This window comes from Rhinopithecus roxellana, chromosome 14 (assembly GCF_007565055.1).
Source record: "Rhinopithecus roxellana isolate Shanxi Qingling chromosome 14, ASM756505v1, whole genome shotgun sequence".
Lineage (NCBI taxonomy): Eukaryota > Metazoa > Chordata > Mammalia > Primates > Cercopithecidae > Rhinopithecus > Rhinopithecus roxellana.
In genome coordinates, this window is record NC_044562.1 from 73,550,623 (window position 1) to 73,574,528 (window position 23,906).

Genomic DNA, 23,906 nt, shown 5'->3' on the forward strand with positions numbered 1-23,906 from the left:
AATAATGGGGAAGACAATAAATAAATCTGTCAAATTGGCAAAGATTTTGAAACGTCATAATAGCACATGTTAAAAAGAAAAAATGAGTACTGATGGAAGTATGCAAGCTAAAACTTTGAGAAAATAATTTAATTATATGTATCAAGATTCCTTTAAAAAACTGTTCATGTCTTCTAGTCATTGTACTCTAAAAATTTATCCTAAGGAAATAATATAAAATGATTACAAAACATTTAGATGTAAGTATATTAATTATAATAGGATTTGTAATAATGAAATTGGATGCAATTTAAATGTCTAACAATAAAAAATATTTACATAGATAATAGAACATCCAGAAAATGAGATATGCAGCTATTAAAATTGTGTTAAGAGAATAATATGGGGAAATGTGAAAAAGAAGGGTGTATACAGACCCACGTACACATCCAAAGTATGATCCCATTTTAAATACAGACAGAAGAAGAAAGAAAAACACTGGAAAGAAATTCCAAGATGATAACTGGTTTTCTCTGGGTATTAATGGGTGATTTTTAAAAATAGGTGGGGTAGGTGGCACACACCTATAATCCCAGCACTTTGGGAGGCCAAGGCAGGATGATTGCTTGAGGCTGAGAGTTTGAAGGTAGCATAGGCAACATAGCAAGACTACGTCTCTACAAAAATAAAAAAATTTTAAAAATTAGCCAAGCGAGGCAGCATGCACCTGTAGTCCCAGCTACTCAGGAGGTGGGAGGATTGCTTGAGCATAGGAATTTGAAGCTGCAGCAAGTTGATCATGCCACCGCACTCTGGCCTGGGTGATAGAGCAGGAACCTGTCTCAAAAAAAATAAATAAATAAAGTTATTTAAGTGAAGGAATAAAACTATGAAAAGTGGGAGAAACTTAAGGAAGTTAACCCTAGACGGTGTGTGACTCTACTATGTGATGTCTTCCTCCAACCAAATGTCTTCTCTGATCTCAAACAAATTCAACATCATATGGGTTAACATGGGTTAACACCTCTCCTCTCTTTTAAAATAAAAGAAAACAACTTGATTTCCTCCTGATGCCTCAATGAGATCATGTTATGCTGGGAAAGGGAATTACAATTTAGGGTAAGAAATATTTGGGGGACAGGAGCCCCTTAGTGCCCTGCATGAGACAAGGGAAAGTTTGGAGCTGGCCTGAAGGTGAGGGCAGAGGCAGAAGCTGAGGCTGGAGAGCTCCAGAGAAGGACAACTCTTCCTCCTCCTCCTCCTCCTGATACCACCTTTAAGTCCTTTCCTTTGAGGACTCAGAACTGAAGTTTTAGTTTAGTGACATTATGAACTAAATATACTTTTGGGGACTGGCCTAGCAGTATACCATCAAGTTTGTTTTTTATGGAAATGGTCCTTGGATTGAAATGACTAACCCCTAAAGGACTTTGGAGCCCTGCACATTTGCATCCTAGTTTGCCTGGATTAGCCCTGCTCTGACAGTGATCTTGGTGAGGCTTCACTTCGTAAGATAATATGAGCTGTGCCGAAATGAACACCTGCACAGCACAAAACAGAGGGTAAATTTCCTTCCACACATCATCAACACAGATAGGAGTGTAAGCTCCATGAGCGTGGACAATTTTGTCTGTTTAATCTTTGCATTATCCCCTAAAGCAACCTTGGAACATGAAGATACTGAGTATTTGTTGAATGACTGCTGTGCATGGAGCCCTAGCACAGCTGCTCGCTAGTTAACATTAGAGACACACAGATAGGGTGAGCGGATACAAAGCAGATACAAAGATTATAAAACACTTCTATTTCTAGAAAGTAATCTACAGTTTTATGCATTTTTCTTTTGGTTGGAGAAGAGGGCTGGGAGATTGAGTGTGGGGCCAGATCTAGGGGAAAAAGTCAGTGACTGCAGGGACCTAGAGGTTGGAGAAGCTCACCTGGAAGGAGGAAGTGCTGGTGACAGAGAGAAGCCATGGTCAGGAGCTGGGTGGGCTGTTGACCAAGGCAGAGGTTATGTCGGGCTATTCTGACACGTTGACCTAAAGCCACAGTGCCTAGACCACTACTTATTTGCCTTGCCAAGACACAACTGCCATCCAAAGCCAGCAGTAGCACTCAGCTTGAGTTCTGTTTAATCATTGTTTCATTTTATTTTTGTGTGTTTTTTGTTTTTATTTAATGGTGGTGGGGGTGAGGCAGGGAGAGACCATTTGGATTTTTTTTTTTTTCTACTGTGTCCATTTATATTCCTGAGGGTGTCCTACAAAACATAAACCACATGTGGTTTTTATACCCTAAATTTTTGTGGTTTGTTATTCCCACACTAGTCAATATTTAAATGTAGTCATGGAGCTGCTTTTTACATAAGCCACCAACTGATCATTTTGTCGGAATGGATCTGAAACAGAGTGAAATGGTCCAAGTCTTTGGATTAAGCAGCTTCCATGTTGTGGGGAAATGAGTCAATACGGAACAGAAAAAAATAAAACCCACTGAAAATGGTGGGGAGCTGGTCACTTTCTGATCACACCTTTTCTGATCCTACCATCACCCCTGCATACATATTTGGAGTTAAAGGAACAACATATGTGCACATGCTCCAGCAGGAAGCACTTTCCTTTGTCTTTGCTGTGGCCTGATAGGGTATTTACCCCATCGAGACAACCTGAAAGTGGTTTTCCAACAATCTGTTTCCCCAGTCAGTCATTTGGAGAATCCAGAGAAGCCAAATGAGAGGAGGGAAGTTCTTGGAGGGAAGCTGGGTTCATTCTAGTAGAACAAATTCTGTTCTGGCCAAGCCACTGAGAAAAGCAGAATCTGCTGAGAAACAGGAAAAAGAATCACCCACGCCTCTGTGATATGTTTGATAACAAAATGTGAAGCCCCTTCCCAGGATCAGAGGTGAGCAGCTGTGGTGGTCTCCACTGCCCAGGCTGGACGAGCAGAATCATCTGATTGGCCTTTCATGACTTTAAACGGAGCTCAGGCACATGTAGACATCCCAGGACCACCAGAAGCAGTAGCTTCCAGCCTCAAGTGACCCCATGCCCACTTGTAATAAGAGTATTTTCTAATGCCCTCTTCACAATCTTCAGTGAACCTTCACAAATAAAATAATCTGACTTCACACACAGTTTCCTCCCAAATCAATGTAGTCTTAATTTAAAAGAGAAATAAATGGAAAGTAATTTATTATAAATAACTTCAGTTTGTAAGTGATCAGGTGAAACTCATCAGAAAACGAAAGTACGTGGTCAGGTGTTGGCGTGTATGGTAGGATCGCAGTGGGTGTGGCAGCTGCCATTGCAGGCTCTCTTGAGTTAAAGACTTCAATAACACCATGGACATTGTACTTGGGCTCATGATTTTCCAAAGGGGCAACCAACTCTTGGTAAATATCTGAACAAAACAAAGTATTTCATGTGTATGACATTTGCATTACTGGAAAATATAGGGAATAAATACAACAGTGCAATAACTACTTTGAGTTTATATATAAATTACAGTTAAGGTCTAGGCTCAGATAACTAGAAATAGTTTTTTTCAACCACATCAATGTCTAACAGGACCTTTGAAGGTCATGTGGGACAGTTCTTTACTGAGTGAGACAGTGTGGTACATTGCAGATCATCTGAATCCCAGGAAGGCCCCCCATTCTCATGGCACTCACAAATGCCCACCGTTTCCTGTCCACCTGCGGAGTAGTTGGGTCTGCCTCTCCCAGGCAGCTGCACTAGCCAGGCCTGGCTTATGTGCAGTCAGAGGGCCCCGAGGGGAGTCTTAGGTCACTGAGCCCTTCCCACAGTGTTCAGATGGGTGATGTCAGGCCCAGAGGTGCAGAGCTGTTTACCCTTGTTTCCTGAGAATCCAAGGGAGGGGCCTTTAGGGTCCATATAGTTCTGTCCTCCAGCAGGTGACACCAAGTAGCCATTTAGCTATAGAGAAGTCTGAATAAGGAACAATATGGCTACTTTCACCAGCCCAGAAGTAATTGTAAAGGCCCATCCTGGCCTTTATACCTAATGATTAGCAACCAAAAGGAATGCGCAGCTATCTTCATGCCAGTAGCTTCTGTCAGTGTGTGTGCACAAGTATGTACCTGGCAGGATGTGAAAATGGGGCTTTCCACCAGTTTGTCTCTTGGGTTGTAAGAAGCCTCTTTCTATAATTCACGTGGGTTTTCCCCTTGGGGCCACTTATATTGGATGTTGGTAACTGGGAAATGTTTGCATTTTAATTAAATTACCTAAGACAAGATAGTGCTTAGAAAAAAAAAAAAAAACCATGAATGGTCTTTCCACATGTGAAATCGTTTTCTCTTCAAAGAAATAAGGCAAGTGATGTTCCAACCTCAGCATTTGCATTTGTTTGCTTTTTGTTTCTTGGTTTTTGCTGAGCACAAAACTGCCAAATTCAGCGTGGAGAGGTGAACTTCCGCGCTGTGCCCTCAGCATCTAGGGTACTGGATCAGGCACACAGGAGGCATAGAATACAGATTTGTTGGATATGAGTATGCGAAGCTGTTATGGGAATGTCCTTTTTAGATAGTCCTGGACCTCTTTTTTCCCACCCTAGTTTGGTCTCCTGCCTCTTTCCAAGTCAGTCATCTTACTATTTTCTAACTCATTCTCTCCCTGACACTGGCAAACAGCCCTGCTTTAGAAAGAGTTGTTAAATCTGTTGGCAGGGCCCCCATATTGTCTTTTTAAATGGCTGTCTTGTGTCCACCTGTTGGGAGAAGCAAGAGCCTCCCCAGGTCTTTTTGGAGGAGCAAATCTAACACATTTCCACTTTATCCTGGCACCCTCTTGCCTAGAGCCAAACATGGAGCAGCATAATCACAACCCCAGGTTAAGTGAAAGTTCAAAACTAAACTTAGAACTGGAAGCTTATAAAATTCACTTACAAACGTTTTCAAGCACCTGCATTATGCCAGATACTGTTCTAAGTTGTTGGGGCAGCAGCAGTGAGCAAGACTGCCCTCGTGGAGCTGCCTCTCTGGTGGGAAGAGCAGATCAGGCACAAATACTGCAGAACAAAGTGGAGTGAGGGGAGCAGCCAAGAGAACAGTCATCAGAAGAGGGGACAGCAAGCACAAAAGCCCTGAGGCAAAGAGATGTGGGGAGAAGGTGGGGAAAGAGGTCAAGGAAGGAGAGGGGAAGTGGGGGAGTGTCAAATCCTTGAGGACCTTGCTAGTCATGGCAAGGACTTTAGATTTTACTTGGTATAAAATGGAAAGCCAGTGAAGTTTTTGAGTCCGTAAATGCTGTGGTTTTTATGTATCCCCTGAAGTTCATTTGTCAGAAGCTTAATCCTGAATGCAACCATGTTGAGAGGTGGGTTCTTTAAGAGATGATTAGGTCCTGAGTGCTCTGCCCTTATAAATGAATTAATGTCCTTATTATGGGAATAGGTTAGTTATCTCAAGAGTGGGTTCCTGATAAAAGGATGAGTTCTGTTTCCTTCCTTCCCTGCCTCTCATTGTGCATGCTCTCTTGCCTTCAGCCGTGGTAATGACACAGCAAGAAGGCCCTCACCAGAGGTGGCCCCTCCATCTTGGACCTCCCAGCATCCAGAACCATATCTGGCCTTTTCATGAATTACTCAGTCACCAGTATTCTGTTACAGCAGCACAAAACAGACTACGGCAATTAATTTTTTCTGAGCCCTCAATTTAAAACCATTCTATACTGCAGTATCTCTTCACATGTGGTACTAGAAGTGTTAGCACTAAGACTCCGGGAAAGAGAAGCCAATTTTAGCTCTTCTACTGGCCACAAATCCAACAATACCTAGTCAATTCCCTGTTTTAAGAGATGGCTTCAAGCAGAATAAACTCTTCCTAAGAATTTATAACTGTAAAACCTAGAGTTGGCTCTAGGTGGACCAAGACTTTTCCGGGACTGACATTGATTGAAGATCTGTTAAGTGCCATTCAGGCATCCTGCCAGCATAAAAGATGAGTAAGATGGGACCTGCGCGTCAGGCCCTCACGTCTAGAGTTGTGTTACCCAGTGTGGTAGTGACTGTGGAGCACTTGAAGTTCTGCCGGTAGTAAAGTACCCACCAGTTTCTGAAGACTTCATGTGCAAAAAAGAGTATAAAATACCTAATTCATAATTCTTTTAAAATGTTTAGTACATGTTATAATGATACTATTTTGGGAGATTTTTATTTATTTATTTTTTGATACTGTTTTTGAAGTAGTGTGTTAAAATATATTATTACAATCTCACCTATTTCTTTTTACTATTTCTAATATAGCTAGTAGAAAATACAGAATTGCACACATGGCTCAAATTATATTTCTACTGAACAGTGCTAATCTAGAAAACAGGATCTGTTCTTTTGTTGGTTGGACTTTTTCTTTTTGCTTTTTTGTTGCCACTAATAATGGTGTTCAGGTTTTGAGAGTTTACTCCTTTTCTGGGAAGAACCACTTGTTCTTTGACCATTGTAGGGGAGCCCTCATTCTATCCAGTTTCATCCAAGAACAAAAGAAATTATTTTGAGAAGTAAAAGGTAACTTCTGTAACTCTATAACCTCTACAAGTCTGAGCATTTTTACACTAGATTAAACAAACCTCTTTAACAGCCTCTAGTGGATGAGGAAGGGAATGAGCCACAAGTCTTTTTTTTTAATGCGTTTTGTTATGGAAACATTTTAAATATATATGAAAAGAAGACAGAACTGTGTAACAAACTGCTGTGTACTCCTCACCCAGCTTCAAGAATGGCTATTTCATGATCAATTTTGTTTCATTTGTACCCCTACCCACTTTCCCTCCTTTTCCACATTACTTTGGAAACAAACGCAGGCATCATGTTTCATCCACAAATATGTCAGTATATATATTTCTAAAAATTAGAGATTCTTTCTTTGTAAAATACAACATAACCGAAGTAACATTGTCACACCTAACAATTATCAATATCTTAATATCAGTAAATATCTGAACAATATCCAAATTTCCAATTGCCTTTTTTTTTTTTTAGTTTTTTTTTTTTTTACTTGGGATCCAAGAGTAACATCCACACATTGTTTTTTTTTTTTTTTTTTTTTTTTTTTTTTTTTGAGAGTCTTTGCTGTGTCACCCAGGCTGGAATGCAGTGGTGTAATCTCGGCTCACTGCAACCTCCGCCTCCCGGGTTCAAGCGATTCTCCTGCCTTAGCCTCCTGAGTAGCTGGGATTACAGGTGCACGCCACCACGCCCAGCTAATTTTTGTATTTTTAATAGAGACAGGGTTTTACCATGTTGGTCAGGTTGGTCTCGAACTCCTGTCATCGTGATCCGCGCACCTCAGTCTCCCAATGTGCTGGGATTACAGGTGCGATCCCCTGCACCGGCCCACATGTTGCTTTTAATTGCTGTACCTCTCAAGTCTCAGGCTCCCCTCACTCTACTGCATTGGCTTTATGCTCAGTCTCCACGTCTATGATGTGGGTATAATACTGCCATTCCAGCCCCACACCTCTAATGTGGATAAAATACTACCAATTCAGCCCCACATGCCATAGAATAAGTCTCACTGCATCTCCTTGGTTCAAGAGTAGTCACATGGGCATCTCTGAACCAGTCACTGCAGCCAGGGAACCCCAAGGCTCTAATTAGCCAGGGCTGGTCACTTTCCATTCCTGGTGTCAGAGTAGAGTTATTCCAGATCTGGATCATAATCCCAAAAGAAACAGTCTAGAACACTATAATCCTGAATGTTGAAATTCCCAAAGGTGAAAATTCCAAAGTATAAATCTCTAAAGTCTAAAATCCCTAACATCTAAAATCCCCAAAATCACAGTCATGGAATAGCTGCATCATGTTAGGCCAGCTCTTTGGACTATCTCCGTGCAATTGCCCGTAATCTATCCCCATAATACCCTTTTCATATGTCGAATTTCCTTTTTAGTTCTTTTTCTTATTTTAGTTTTTTTCCCCACTATTTTAAATTTTCAGCATGATTTTTTATGTATTTCATCTTTTCATCATTTCCAATACTGGACATATACCTTGTGTAGAGACTTTTGGAAAATTCTGATTCATTAAATGCATTTTTTGCAAATTTAACTCCATAAAAATGCATCAGCACAGCATTGACTTTGTGTGTAAGCATTGCACATATACATAAAAATGTTGAAACATCCTCAATAAATGAAGAGATGGCCTTTTATACAAATCTGAGTTTATGAAATAAAATTTCTTGAGATAACAGCTCTTTGGGCAACTGCCTATATGGTAACTGCATGTCACAGTTTTTGATCTCATCAAAAGATTATTTGTCACAGTATTTCAGATTACCAAATTTATAAAGCTGAGCACACACAATACCAACTGTAGTGATATGCATTTATACACTTCCCTTCTTGCCCTATTTCTTTGTGAATACAGATGTCTGCTTATAACTTCTATACCTGTACTGCTGTTGTTAGAGTACCTGAGTGTTTATGCTTGCAAAAATATATGTTATTATTGTCTATTTTATTGTATAAAATGGCCTATGAAGTGTCATGTTTTTATATGTTTCTTAAATAAATTCTCCTTTAAAAATATAAATAAATGTCTTTCAAAGAATTCTGTATTATTTCTTCCAGAATTATATTTTCAGGATTTTGATATTTTGGGATTTCAATATTCAGGATTCTGGTGTTTGGAATTGTGTCTCTCAGGATTATGATTGGGTCCCTCCCCACTCTATCTAATGTTAGCATGCCGTAGAGAATTTGGGTTTTCCAACCCGTAAGCATCCAAATTATTTGACTGTCACCCATCTTGGTTGCAGATCACAGCCAAAAAAAGGCCTCTCTTAACAAAGCTGTATTTTTTCCCTCTGTGCCTCTAGTCAGTTTTCAGCCTACATTTATCTCTCTCCTGTGGATCTTACTAAAGGACACAAGAAACAGCCAACACACTGCACCATTCTAAATGTTTTTCTAGTGAATCCTTTAATGGTGTACCATGAGTAGGCCCCTGTCTTAGACCGAGGAGTCAATAGGTGGCAGCATAACTAGCTATTTTGTTGTCAGTTAACAAGGACTGCCAACTTTCCAGTCCAGGCCAGCCTGTGCTAGCCTTCCCCAACCTTAAATCAGCCAGTTGCACATTTTAGGCTTAGTCGCATTCAACACTCACTTCTAGTACCAATTCCTATATCACTTAAGAGTCTTTGTATTGCTAATGATAGAAAACGTGACCATACCAGCTTAAATAAAACAGAGAATTTATTTGCTAATATAAATTAAAGGTCTAGTAAAAGGCCATCTTCAGTTATAGATAGATTCAGGGCTCAACCAACAACACCAGCACTTGGTTTTTCTCCGTCTTCCAATTCCCATTTTGTTGGTCTTGGTTTTAGACCCCATGTGGTCAAAGGATGAGTGCAACAGGCCTATTCCCTACATCCTCACAGATCTGGTTCCAGCCTCATCCCTCAGGGATAGAGCTCGCCTCAGGCTACAAGTTTCCTTGATTCTGATGATCACAAGCCATCAACAGAAGTCTCTAGGGCCAAATGAATGCAAGGCTCTGATGAGCCAGTCTTGAATCATATGCTTTTCCTCTGTCTGGAGTGGGAGTGAATGCCTCTGGATGCACATGTTTTGAGAGTGAGCGGGGGATGATTCTCCACACAAACAAATGGACATGATTATAAGTAGGGGGAATGGTTGCTGAGCTGCCGAAACACAACGGAATACACTGCAGACTTTTCCCCAAGTAAGATTATGTCAATTTATATTAACAGGGCACAGAATACTAAAAGGTTTGTTTTTAATTTCTGTATGTTTCTGAGATGATTTTTAAATAATCAACCCTCTGCATAGCTATACTGATAATTATATCAGTATAATATAATTATATTATTATAATTATATAATTATATATATTATATATATATAATTATTATATTATATATAATTATTATATAATTATATAATTATTCCTTTGTTTCTGCTCTTTTAAATCAAATAATTCCCATATTTTAACATTTTGAAAATAGATTCTTACAGCTAATGCATGTCTTTCATCTGGTAGTGTTTCTTTTTCACCCTAAAAATCTATAAGGTGTCATTCTGCAGTCTAAGAAGGAATAATGTAAGTTTTAGAACTGAGGAATGCAATATTATAAAACACCTTTCCACTACTGGGGCAAATACTGCACCATAACAGGTAGTCATGGAAATGCAACTTGAAAAACCAGAATTATTAAAAACTTATGTTGCCATATTTTACACATGCCACTGTTGCACTGATTCAGTCCATGTTGATTGGGGGCCACCGCAGGAGAGTTGTTGGCTGTGATTCTTCAGCACTTTTTCCACACTGGCGAGACCTACGTTATTGTTTTATAATCTTCTGCCTGCTCTTGATTTTTTATTTCTATAGATTAATATGGAGGATTCTTTATGTGATTGGTCTGCAAGCCTATTGGTTATTGTTTTACTCTGTCATTAAGCTCAGACTGATGTATATTAAATGAGAAAGAGATATGCATTTAGCATTCTCTTTAAGGCCGGAATTGTGATTGTCCTTATTCATCCAGGCTTTCAATCTACTTATCTCAGGCCTTTGGTTATAGTATAACAACCTCTCCCATCCACATCACAGCCTTTCTTTCCACCCTCTTCCTTCTGCCTCTTCTTATACTTACAGAAAGGAGGTAGGTGGTATCACCTGAACCTGAAATGAGGCTGAAGACATTAATGGCACTGGACAGTGGAGTGGAGCCCAGGCTTTGGCCACTGCTCTGCTGCTGCCAGCTGTGTGACATGGGCAGGATGCCTAACTTCTCTGTAACCTTGTTTCTTCCTCTGTAAGTGGTGATGTAGACTTTGATCTCTACAAGTCTCCTGCAGCCTTAAAGTTCTTTTCTTTTTAAAGAATGTGACTGCTGGAAAAGCTGACACTGATCTGAGAACTCCACTTCACTGAGGAAGGCCAGACAGCACTGTTACATCCAGCACCTGTGGGTCATCCACTGCAGAAGTGGCTTCCAAAGGCTCTGAGGTCAGCAGTGTGGTTGGAGCTCTTCCCTACCCACCACATGATCTCTCCCCATCACCAGCTTTTCTTGCCTTGTTTCCTTTACCTTTTTATTTCCTCCCCTTCCTTTCTGATTGGTTGTTCTATTTGTTTTCAATTTTCTTAATCCATTTTTCTCTTCGCATTGCCCAATGGCATAAGCCACCTGCACTGCATAAGACTCTCCCTCCCTGCTCTCATAGACAAGGTCCCTGCTCTCATAGAGCTTGAATTCTAGTAGGGAGAGACATACAAGTAAATAAACATAAAATAAGACAGTGTCAAGTGGTGATGTGTGCTATGCATAAAAGAAAACGGGAGCAGAAATGGGTCATGAGGGAGAGCATTTTTGCTGACATTTGAAGAATAAAAAGGAACCAAAAGATGAGTGTACCAGGGGAGAGTACCAGGCTTGCAAGTAAAAGGCCCTAAGATGCAAATTAGCTTGGTGCATTTAAGGAACAGAAAGGTGTGGAAGGTAAGTTAGCAAGGCAGAGTATTACTTGAGATGAAGGCAGAGAGTTAAGGAGGGGCAGATCTTGTGGGTCCCTGTGGACCTAAGAGTTTGGACTTTTTAAATGAAATGAGAAGTCATTGGAGGGTTTTAAGCAGAACATTATCTAATTTATGTCCTATTGTGCATAGTAGACACCTGATAAATGTGTCCAAAGTTGATTGTAGGAATAGACTCAAACTACAGAACTACTCCCTTGCGTGTCTTGGGAACTGCAGCCTTCTAGGTGACATACTCCCTTCTAAGTGAGCTTTTCCTAAGCCTGGGGTCCCCAACCAGTCTATGACCCCTTAGGAACCAGGCCACACAGCAGGAAGTGAGCAGCTGGTGAGCCAGCGTCCCCTCCTGAGCTCCGCCTCCTGTCAAATCAGCTGTGGCATTAGATTCTCAGAGGAGCAAGAACCCTAAAGTGAACTGTGCATGCGAGCTCCTTATGAGAATCTAACGCCTGATGATCTGAGATGGAGCAGTTTCATCCCGAAACCATCCCCACCCTCCGCCCCCACTCCGTGGAAAAATTGTCTTCCACAAAACCGGTCCCTGGTGCCAAAAAGGTTAGGGACCACTCCCCTAAGGGTTGGAAATAGCCATGAATGGTATGTGTACTGAGAGAGAGAGAGAGATAGCTAGAGAGAGAGTGTGTGTGTGTGTGTTTGGGGTGTCTTACTTAGAGAACTTCAAAATAATTCTATAAATACATAGAGAAATTGTCATATTGCCTGTGTTCTCTTTTTAGACCCGACTATAATTAGATTTCCCCAAAGATTCACTCAGGCATTTACTTAATAGTTGATCAAGTTTTCTGTTTTCCTGAGGGTTTGTATCGGGGGAAGTGGCTGATAGCTGCAGGCCTCCACCTCTGTCCAGTCCCATGCCTGCAGGTATTTATTCGTGTGTTAAGTCACGGGTGGACACCAGGCCAGAGTTAGACAAGAGGCAATCTCTGCCTTCAAGGGGCTCCAGGCAAAGCAGAGGACTCTCAGTCACTTATTCTTGGATATACCACTCCAGGAACTGTGCCCACGGCCTGGCGTCATGAATCTGCTCATGCAGTTAGACTCCTATCTCAGAGAATTTTGAATTTTGAGTTTAAAAGATCCTTAGAAATCATCTATCCCAGTACTCTCCAGTAGGAGCACTTCTGGTATTTTGGTTGGGACTGTCATAAGCACCATAGGAAATTTCACATTCCTGGCCCCACCCACTGAGTGCTACAGACCCCTGCCCCCACCATTCCCACTCACTGCTGTCCACCCCCAACAGCTACCTGAGTTGAAAATTACTCATCTAGCCCAGTTCTATCACTTCACAGGTAAGGCAGTGTTAGACAACGTGTGTTCTTTTCATGCCTCTGGCCTCTGATCCCAGCAGAATCAGGACCCAACATTCAGATTTTACAGTGAAGCTAGTTTCTGAAATATGCCGCTCTTTTTAATTCTTCCACTGTTACTGTTTTTTCAGAGTTATATGCTACGTGTTGCAAATGTAAGTCTGAACCTTTAAGATGGGTTAAAAAAAATGATGAGCATTTTCAGATCGTTCTATACATAACTGAAGGTTTTGATAAAATGTTTTCTACATGTATTCCATTGCCATTCACCTCTTGGGTTCTTTAATAATGAGAAATCTGACTTTCTTCCTTCTGCCCTCTTTATGCTTTTGTCAAGCATCTTCTAGGAGAGTTACTGTTACCCCATTAAGTGTGGGGGACAGAAACATTTTGGCATAGAAAGCTATGGATCTGCAGCTGAATTAAGCTGTATATTATTTACCCTGACTTGGGCACCAAAATCACATTTCAAAACTCATTTGCTGCCAGGTATGGTAGCTCAAGCCTGTAATCCCAGCAATTTGGGAAGCTAAGATGGAAGGATCACTTTGAAGCTAGGAGTGTAAGACCAGGCTGGGCAACAAAGCAAGATCCCATCTCTACCAAATATAAAAATAAAATAAATTAGCCAGGTGCAGTAGCATATGCCTGTAGTCTCAGCTACTCAGGAGGCTGAGGCTGGAGGATCACTCGAACCCAGGAGGGGCCACAGGGAGCTATGATTATGCCACTGCACTCCAGCCTAAGTGACAGCAAGACTCTGTCTCTCTAAAAAAAAAAAAAAAAAAAAAAGAAATAAAACCAAAAAAAGAACCTCATTTGCCTTCATACACCTGACCTGCTCTCTTCACCTCCATTTGTCCCCACACACTTGAATGCCCTGTAAATGAGAAGAAGCCCTTAGCCTAATTAAGAGATAAGGTAAGGTAGGTAAGAGCTTTTCTTTCTTGAGTGACTCTTTTCCCTGTTACTTAATGGAATAGTCAGTATTTACAGTGATACTTCCAAATATAATTTTCCTAAAGGAATCTCAAGTTCCATGAAGAGTTATTTTTGTGGGAATATCTAGAATAAAGTTGGACTCTTCACGGAGTGGAGGTGCTCATCCCCTCTTGTCACTGTACCAAATAGCTGTGTATTACACCTTGTGGGGAGGAGAAACATTTAATTTTTTTTAATTTAGGTTTTTTTTCTTGCTTGCTTCTTAAGCAAAACCAATCTAGTTTCTTCTTCTGCAGCAAAGGAGGAAGGAACAAACAACAAATTAATCAGACAGGAAGCGAATAACCGCAGAAGGACGTCTGCCTCTGACTCAGTATGTCACATTTAACAAGAGGCCAGAGCTTGTCCAAAATGGCTGTCCAAAAATGACCTCACACTTGCGTTAGAAGATGATACCTTTTTCAGGGACAGTATTCTCTCTTGGCTTCTCTCCTGCTGGCCCTCTGTCTGCCTGTGTCCCTGACCATGGCTCCCTGCAGTACCCTTTAACGGTAAGAAAAATTATATTCAAACTAAATTTATTTCCTTTATCAGCTACAGGGAAGAACTAAATGGCTTTTAATGGACCATAGTATGTCAAGATAAAGTTGTTTAATTTTTCTGTGGAACACCATGTGAGCTATTCCTGTTGCTTAGAATGCTAGTTTCACCACTATGGTGATTGTGAATGATTCATAACTTATGCTTTGAGCCAAAATGTAAGCAAGATTTTCAATAGAATTTTTCTTGACCACTGGACAAGTTTGGATCCACAGGAATTTATTTTCCCATTTAAATTGGGGCTTATGTCAGTAAATATATCCTTTTGGTATATGATACAGTTGTCCACACAACTGCCTTTGAATCTTTGGTGTGGCCAGTAACAATAAGTGCTTTAAAATTCAAGGAGCCAGTGGAAGCTTCAAACGAAAATACCATGGAACTAAGCTGTTGGCAGTTCTGTTGCTGCTGATGTGCTATTTAAGTTCAAAACTCAAACTAAACCATTTCTAAGCAGAGTCTTTTAGAATATGATTTGTCTTTTAGAATAAGTCTATTCCTGTTATAACAGTGTGTGTACAATTACTATCGCAAATCAAATTCTATAGCATTAGTTATAACTTTATGTTAAATATGATTAATGTTTTGGCATAAAATATTGTGATTTTTAAAATTTCAAGCCATATACTCAGAGACTTACAGAGCAGAACTAAGGAAACTTTAGGTTAAAAAAACTTTTTTCTAGAATATGTAGGAAAAAACGACTTATGTTCCTTTCTCCCCGTGGAGAAATATAAAATAAAGCTTTACAAAACTCAGAAGGCACATACAACTTTAGTCACTAAGTACAGGGTTTTTGGTTTTTTTGTTTTGTATTTCTAGTAGAGACGGGATTTCACCATGTTGGTCAGGCTGGTCTCAAACTCCTGACCTCAAGTGATCCGCCCACCTCAGCCTCCCAAAGTGATGGGATTACAGGCATACAAGTTCTTTTAAATAATTGAATGGCATACCTAGTCTATGTAGTAGAGAATGGAGAGGTAGTAAATGAAAAGGCTCCTGAAAGATTCTAACTAAGCAAAGTAAGACAACTTGGTAGAAAGTTGAAAGACTGGGGAAAGAATAGGACAGGATAGTGAGAGAGGAAGATGAGAAACTGGGGAAAAGTTTTGAGGTTGATCTGTGTAGAAATTATACTCTTACAATTCACTTGGACTACAGTGCTATGTGTTAACTTTATCAAGCTTTGTTGCTTCTGAACTGGAATATCATCATGTCAAAACTCTTCCTTTTATAGGTCTAAGGTCATTAAATGACTTACCTAAAAGTCATTTTTCACGAAGTCAGGTTTTCTATTGCTCTTTGAAAAGTTTATTCATGGGCTATTTGCTCAGAGCACTTCAACTACTCTAATATCTAATCTTTTAAGGGTTACATATACTCTGGGTGGACTGAAATATTCAGAGAACTCCCTGTGGTGAAAATTAGTTCCTGGGGTCAAGCAGCAACTTCAGATCTGATCAAATTCTAAATCTGGCCTGTAGGCTGGAAGTTCCCCAACCTACCTAAAATGTAAGATGAAGTGATACTGAATTCCTGGACCCTTTAAGTTTTATGACCTTTTGAAGCCTTCTTAACATTTTATGAACACACATCATTTACTTTGGAAGTTTCTGGCTGTTTAAATTGTGATATATTTCTGCTTTAAGGTTTGACTCATTTTGTTCAAATTGTTAAACATGTGCTTGTTGTTGTAAAAAGCGTTTCTCCTGGACTGCCATAAATACCTCTGTCTGTCCTGAAAATTAAAACTGTAAAAAAAAACTAGAATAAGGAATGCCTTAATCAGTATGCTTTTCTGAGAAATTTGAAATGCACTTTATACACATCTTCCTTCACCATTCACTTGTAATACAGAAGTTTGCATGGGTGTACACACGTAGGCTGATTTAAATCAGCTCAAGGTTTCTCTTTCTCGTGGTTAAATAGGGGGAAAGACTGTAATATTTACTGACCGCTTGTTCTGTGTTAGGTTCTTCACCTTTGCTTATTTTGTTTTTTGAAAATGGCTAATACTTATTAAGCACTCCCTCATTTAACTCTTGAATAACCCTATTAAGTAAGTGCTATTATTTTGAAAACCGGACTTAGATAAACTAAGTAATTTATCCAAGGCCACCTAACAACTAAATGTGGAGGAAGTTATCTGAATTGTAAGAGCTTTTCTTCGCAAGTGCAGCTTGGAAGCAACATTATAAATTGTATGATTTTTCTTTTCTGCTTTTTTTTTTTTTGAGACAGGGTTTTGCTCTGTCATCCACACTGGAGTGCAATGGCATAATCAGAGCTCACTGCACCCTCAAACTCCTGGACTCAAGCAGTCTTCCCACCTCAGCCTCCCAAGTAGCTGGAACTAAGATGTGTACCACCATGCCCAGTTAATTTTTGATTTTTTTTTTTTTTTTGTAGAGATGAGGGTCCCACTATGTTTGCCCAGGGTGGTCTCAAACTCTTGGGCTCAAGCAATCTTCCTACCCTGGCCTCCCAAAGTGCTGGGATTCTAGGCATTAGCTACAACACCCAGCCAGTATGATTTCTTGAGGTGCTTTTCCGGCCTTGGGAATCTGAGATTACAAATATTTTGCTTTAAATGTCACAGCAACAGTAAATATCTTTGAAACTAATAATCTCAAGTAAGATATTTTCCTTTCTAAGTCTTTTCACTTCTTCAGAGGCAAACTTGGTGACACTTCTGCTTGTATCATAAAGCTGTACTATCAATGATAAAATGAATATACTATATCAAGTGTGCTAACATATATGCCATGTGTGTATGTGTATGAGAGAGAAAGAGAGAGAAAGAGAAACAGTGGCACATCTTAATCCTCTGGTAGAACTAAATGTGGTAATAGCAATTTAGGAAAACTTTAGCTTGGAGATTTGAACCCCTTAAAGAGATGGGAAGTATGGGAGAAAACCTGCTACTCTTTAATGGTATGGATAAAGTAAAAAATGTTTCCTTTCCCTTTCCTTCAGTTAAATAATGACAGGTAGACGGGTCATTCAGCTCACCTTCATTTTCTCACTATTAAAAGGGTCTTGGATGTCTATGAATTTGTATTAATTTTAAAATTAAATGTGCATAATAGTGGATTAAAAAATAATTTTATTTCATAGCAACCTTTATTTCCCTAGCAGTACTCTTGCAGTAAAAATTGTGTCCAAGCTCCTAGCCAGTCTTAATGACGTTAGAGATGCTTCAAAATGTCTTCTTTGAAAAACACCTTTCCTACTCCCTGCCAAAATAAATCACCTCCTTATCTAAAAGAACTATAAAAGAAACATTTCTAGGTTCAGCAGAGACTGAAATTGACATTCACCATTAAGAAGACAACCTAATCAGACGTTGCTGAAGTATTGTTTTCAATGATGATTGACTGAGAAAAGAGCAGTACATTCTGAGAAATGAGGGATTCTGTATATGGCAAGCGTGTGCTCTACATTCAGCGCAGATGGAGACTAACAATGCATAAGAACCAACTGGGTGAGGCTGCTGATTTGCTAATCAAGCTGTTTTCCTCTTCTCTGCCTTTGCTTCCTCTGGAGTCCAGCTGCCTTTTCTGTTTCCCCTCTTGTATCCATGGCCTCATTGCTCTGAGCAAGGACCTTCAGCGTGGAGAGAGGAAGAGTAGCAATAATAGAAACGAACCTTTCTGCAAAGGTATTGAAAGTTTCTAAAATGGCCAGACCACATGCTGGGGGGAAGGGACGGTAGAGCTGTTGCACAGTGACTCGCGACATAAAATAGAAACTCCAGGCAACTGCAGCTGTGAAAAGATTGTGTTAAAGAAACAGGATGACTGTGGTTTACTGTGAGCATCAATTTTCCTGTTGAGCATTTTTTACAGGAAGTTGAAGAACAAAGCCAAATTCATCTTAATTAGTTCTAATGGTTTTCAGATCTTAAATACATCCAGCTAAGTTTGCATCATGGAGGAGTCTCTAAAGAATAGAGTCAAGAATAGTTGAGTAGGAATCCCAAAACGACATGCTTTTTAAAATTCACCATCTTAGCAGCAATTTGAGTTTGCTCGATGATTTTATTTTTGCAGGGTGACTTGGAGTGGATTCACTGTCTTTGTAATGAATGCCCTTGCAGTTATTTTTTATGGTTGTAATAACTCAATATGAATTTAAAAACCTTTTCTCAGGAAAACACTTTTGCGTTACATGTATTATCAATTTTGTTCTGTTAATATTTTTAGGTCAAACAATTGTGTGTATATGTATATGTGTGACACAGAGAGAGAGAGGGAAGGGGAGAGAGAGATGTACATGTACTTACAAGCTGGAAGGACATGTATCAAAATAACAAAGAGTTACCTCTGGTTATGACCCCCAACCCTTTTTCACCTAAAAATTAATGATTATTCAGTGCTTCCTTTAGTGGTTAAATACAACTTCAGTACTTTTTTTTATCTTTGTATATTTTTGTATTCTCTACAATACAAAAGGAGAAAAAGAAATCTTGAAGAAAACAACAAACAAAAAACTAATCTGAAGAAGCCAAAAGCACTCAAGAAATACCTAGATGAAAATGAGTTAAGAGCATTATATATAAAGTAAAATATAAATGAGTCCAGGCATGGTGGCTCATGCCTGTTATCGTAACACTTTGGGAGGCTGATGTGGGTGGATCACTTGAGGTCAGGAGTTCCAGACCAGCCTGGCCAACATGGTGAAACCCCATCTCTACCAAAAATTAGCCAAGTGTGGTGGCACGAGCCTGTAGTCCCAGCTACTCGGGAGGCTGAGGCAGGAGAATTGTTTGAACCCAGGAGGTGGAGGTTGCAGTGAGCCAAGACCGCACCACTGCACTCCAGCCTGGGCAACAGAGCCAGACTCTGTCTCAAAAAATAAATAAATAAATAAATATAAATAAAAATAGAAAATAATGAGGGCAAGAGAGCAGTTGGATTTTTTAATCTGTCCAGTTATATTATTTCTGATACCCTCCCCCACCCCCAGCAAATAAAATATTCCTCTACTGATTCAATCTTTTGGGGGAAAAAACGCTTAATTTTCCACCATTCATTTTAGGTATGATAGTATTTAAGGGTTACTTTTAGCAACATTTATAGAGCAAAATGCTTTATATTTTTGAATAGTCCAAATTAATGATAAACGTAATTGGATAAAGCTGCTTCTCATCTTCTCTAATGGAACCCCTGCCCACGTGGGATTAGAGACCAGCCTTTGGAGGACTGTCAGCTGTGTTCACTGGGGGACTATTAGGAATCACTCCCCACCTCATGTCATTCTGTAGTGTGGGCCCTAGGCAGTGCAATCTAGAATGAATTTTAAGTTGGCTATGAAACTAAGAAACAGTTTATTTAAATAACTACCCCATTTTCTTGATCTCAAGGAAGGCAATCATTTTACATTCAGGGATGATTCTGCTTTCCTAGATGAGCACATTGAAGAAGAAACCATGAGTTTCCTGGGGCACGTCTGGACTGAACTGTGAGCTATGGTTGACCTCTAGTTGGCCATGCCATTGAGGAGAATGTGTCTTCTGTACTGGTGGGGAGTGGGCCAAGCAGCTCTCTTTCTCTCACAGTGCTCCTTGCATGTTTAACAAGTGGGTCCAGGCTGCAAGATGCCCTGGCTGATCTGGGATCAGTGAATGTTGTCTAAATGTGAGTGTTAAATATTAATTTGCTAGGACTGCCATAATAAAATACCACAGCTTCGGTAGATCAAATAACAGAAATTTGTTTTCTCCCAGCTCTGGAAGCTGGAAGTCCAAGATCAAGATGTAGGCAGGTATGGTGTCTTTTGAAGCCTCTCTCCTTGGTTTGCAGATAGCCACCTTCTCACTGCGTCTTTACTTGAAGACTTTCCTCTGTGTGAGCACATGCCTGATGTCTTTTCCTCTTTGTATGAGGACACCAGTCAAATTGGATTAAGATCTCACCCATTTTAGCCTAATCACCTCTTTAAAGACCCTATCTCCAAATACAGTTGCCTTCTGAGGTCCTAAGCGTTGGAAATTCAGCATATCAGTTTGCAGGGGACATAGTTCAGACCATAATACTGTATGTAAAAACAAAAGCCTTTTCTATCCCTTGGGTTTTCTTTGTATACGTAGGAGTCAACACACCAAGTAAAGATTTTAGAAAGTCTGGCTTTTCTCTCTATCATGAAAGTTACTTAAACTTTGAAATTATTCTTAAAAAGAAATTAATTGTGAAAAGTGTGTCTTCCTTAAAGTTCATTGCCTGGGTTGGGTTGGGAGGGCAAGGCCCAGCAAGTGGGGAGGCATGTGATCCGACACTGCCGAGACTCCCAACTAGTCTGGGAAGCCGGACACGGGCACAGCAGATTCTGACGCAGGAGATGACTGACCACACTGGGGAAACTGCTGCTGAGTCCTTTCCCTTCTTCTCAGGCCTCTCCTGCACCTGAGTCGGCTGCCTTTCCTGCCATGCTCCCATCTCCAAGGGAAGAACCAAATGCTGGGAAGCCCAGTCATCAGGTGGCCTCATTCCCACCCAGGCAGATCCACCTACAGCCACTGAGCAAAGCTGCGGCCCCTCAGACTAGCCTCCAGGTCCATCCCTCCTCTGCCAGGCACTCAGCAGCTTGTACCAGCAGGACCCATCCCCACCCTCCAAAGGACAGATCTCAACCCTGTCCACTGACGGCTTTGCTCCCCCAGGCCACGCTGAAAGCCTTGCACACACCATTTCATTTAATCTGCTCAGCAACTTCCCATTTAACAGATGGGAAAAACAGATTCCCATCTGAATCTGCCAGGTGGCAGAGCAAGGATTCAGAACCAAATTTGCCTGACCAAGGTCTCACGTTCTCCCTTTTTCATTCTATAAACCCACTGGTGAAGCCCAAAAGACTCCTTTTTTAAATTTAATTTAATTTATTTTAATTTTAGAGATAAAGGGGTCGCTTTGTAGCCCAAGCTGGTCTTAAACTCCTGGGCTGAAGCAGTCCTTCCACCTTGACCTCCCAAAGTGTTGAGATTACAGGCATAAGTCACCACTCACAGTCCCAAAGGGCCCCTTTTGTGTCTGTGTTTAAATGCATAAAATAAAATACAGAGAATTACAAAGGAAACTAATTTATTAAAATATGTACTTCTTTATTAATGGTTTAAACAACAAGACTTAGCAACAGATCTAAACGTTGCCAGCATGTTGAAAATTGTTGATGTGTAGTTGTAATATGATGTGAAAATATCATGTGAAAACTATTGGTGAGAGAATATCAGATATTGTGGTTTGTGGCCTACATTCATAATCAAAGGAAATGCTAGATTTCAGTTAGTGCTTAGTAGAAATAATATGTACCTTTTTTTCATCCAAGTTTACGAACCCTTGAATTCTATCTACAGACTCTGGGTGTGAGGATCCAGGCAGGAATGCCTGGTCTGTTAAGATCCGTGCTCTAGGGCCAAGGCCTTCAGTAAGATCTGGCTCTGGCTCTGATGTGGGCTGTCAAGTCCATGAGAGGAGGGAAGCCCTCCTATCCCAAGGCCTTGGGGCTCTACTTCTCTGGGGAAGTTGGAGGCTGCCAGGAAAGTAAGTCCCAGTATGTAACACTAGCAAGCCCCTCTGAAATCGGGCTGACTCTTTTACCTGGATCTCACAGTGCACTGGGGTGATGCTGGGAGCCCTTCCAGTGGCAAGCACTCGGCTTGTGTAATACACAGTTCTTTCACTGCATATATATTTAGTAAGAACCCTACTTTGTGCCAGGTATTGGCAAGACCCCATGGAGTCCATAGCCTGGTGGAAAGACAGCCAAGAAGTGGGCCTGGCATGGCCAGTGGGCTCAGTGTTGGGGCACATGAGCTTAGTCTTCTTTGATCCAGGGGCTGAGTGAGGTGGCAGTACTGGAGTCGGGTTTCTCACACACTTCCCTTGAGGCCCCAGCCTGGAGAAGTCCAGACCATGCCCAGCAGATGTTCAGCTAGAAAGGAGGAGAGAGGACATGGCAGCCTCCCTCTTCTATGTTGCCACTGAGATTGGAAAGGGACAGTTAATCTGGAGGGGAGTGAGAGATGGGGCCAGGGAAAGCAAGCTGTGCAAACAGAAGTCCACAGAGGAGAAGAAAGAGCACTTAGCTCTGCATCACCCTCTAAAAAGTGAGAGCGCTCACTCATAGACCCTCTCCCCACTGTCCGTCTGAAGTGGCCAGGAAGGAAAGACTGCACTTCTTTCAATACCCCAGACCCTTTAATAGCATCTTGCTCCCTGAACCTTGGTTTTGCCGCTAATTTCTGCGATCTGGCTTTGGCCCTGGCCCCAGCCATGACTGTTGCTGTTTCTCCCACACCAGCCCTCTGGACCATGAAGTTAGCACAGCCCACCCTGAAGTTGTCATCCAGAAGTTAATATACAAGTCAGTTAGTGCACAGACATTACTAAAACTGCAGCAACAGAGAACTGTAAAATAATTAAGGAGGTCTTTCAGGGTGGCAGCCCCTGAAAGGGTCCTCATTCCAGTCTGGCCCCTAAGCTGTGCAGGACAGAAGTTCAATTTGATCTCTGCTATGAGAGCCGAACTCATGACAACCACACCCCTAAGAGGTTCCTGTTAGTTGACCAGAATATCCACTCCTTCCTAGATAGTAGGATCACAGGATAACAGAAAGTTAGTTAGTGGACATGGAATCAGACAAAATAGGCTTGAGGGATTTTTCATCAACCAAGCACATGGATGCACTGTTCCCAGAGCCCATCTCTTGGGCCCACCAGGCAGACCAGGCTATTCCCCTTCCTTGGTAAGCCTTTCCCAGCTCTGGTCATACCATTGATTTGGCTGCAGCTTTTTTTGCAGTAGTCAGGCCTAAATTCAGTTTCAGATCCCTGTCATTCCTCCTGGAGCAGACGTCTGACTCCAAGGCCTCTGAATGTGCCGCTGGAGATGCCCCTTGATGGAGGACGCCCTAACACAGGCACCCAGTCCTGCTCACAATGCCCACGTGGCCCTATGGGTGACTAATTGGTGTCATGCCAGAAAGAGCAATTTAAGAAACATACTTTAAAAGAATCCTGGGCCGGGCGCGGTGGCTCAAGCCTGTAATCCCAGTACTTTGGGAGGCCGAGACGGGCGGATCACGAAGTCAGGAGATCGAGACCATCCTGGCTAACACGGTGAAACCCCATCTCTACTAAAAAATACAAAAAACTAGGCGGGCGAGGTGGCGGGCGCCTGTAGTCCCAGCTACTCGGGAGGCTGAGGCAGGAGAATGGCGTAAACCCGGGAGGCGGAGCTTGCAGTGAGCTGAGATCCGGCCACTGCACTCTAGCCTGGGCTGACAGAGCGAGACTCCGTCTCAAAAAAAAAAAAAAAAAAAAAAGAATCCTTGCCTGAGACAGTCTCTTACTGAAAACAGATTCCAGCCTAGTTAACAGGTGAGCTGTGGCACTAATTTGCCTGCCTGAAAGTGCTTATTAGATCATTAAAACGGCAGTGAGTGAGGCAGTGTTATCCAGCAGAAGAGCAGGAACCAAAAGGACATGACTGAATGAATTGCTTCAGGGTATTTTAGGGAGTGACTTAATT

General features: G+C 41.2%; 1 protein-coding gene across 12 annotated transcripts in view; it reads left to right on the forward strand.

The window, feature by feature from the left end:
- WIPF1 (WAS/WASL interacting protein family member 1) overlaps positions 1 to 23,906 on the forward strand; it is a 141,372-nt gene that overhangs the window by 66,763 nt on the left and 50,703 nt on the right. For 2 of the 12 annotated variants that reach the window (XM_030916009.1, XM_030916007.1), the window contains exon 1: positions 14,099 to 14,329. The exons of 5 other annotated variants lie outside the window; for them this stretch is intronic. The gene's annotated coding sequence lies outside the window, so the exon portion shown is untranslated. Of the gene's footprint in view, positions 1 to 10,851; positions 10,978 to 13,731; positions 13,763 to 14,074; positions 14,330 to 18,016; positions 18,040 to 23,906 lie in introns of those variants that run through there. 5 more of the 12 variants (XM_030916001.1, XM_030916003.1, XM_030916006.1 and 2 more) reach the window with 5 other exon arrangements.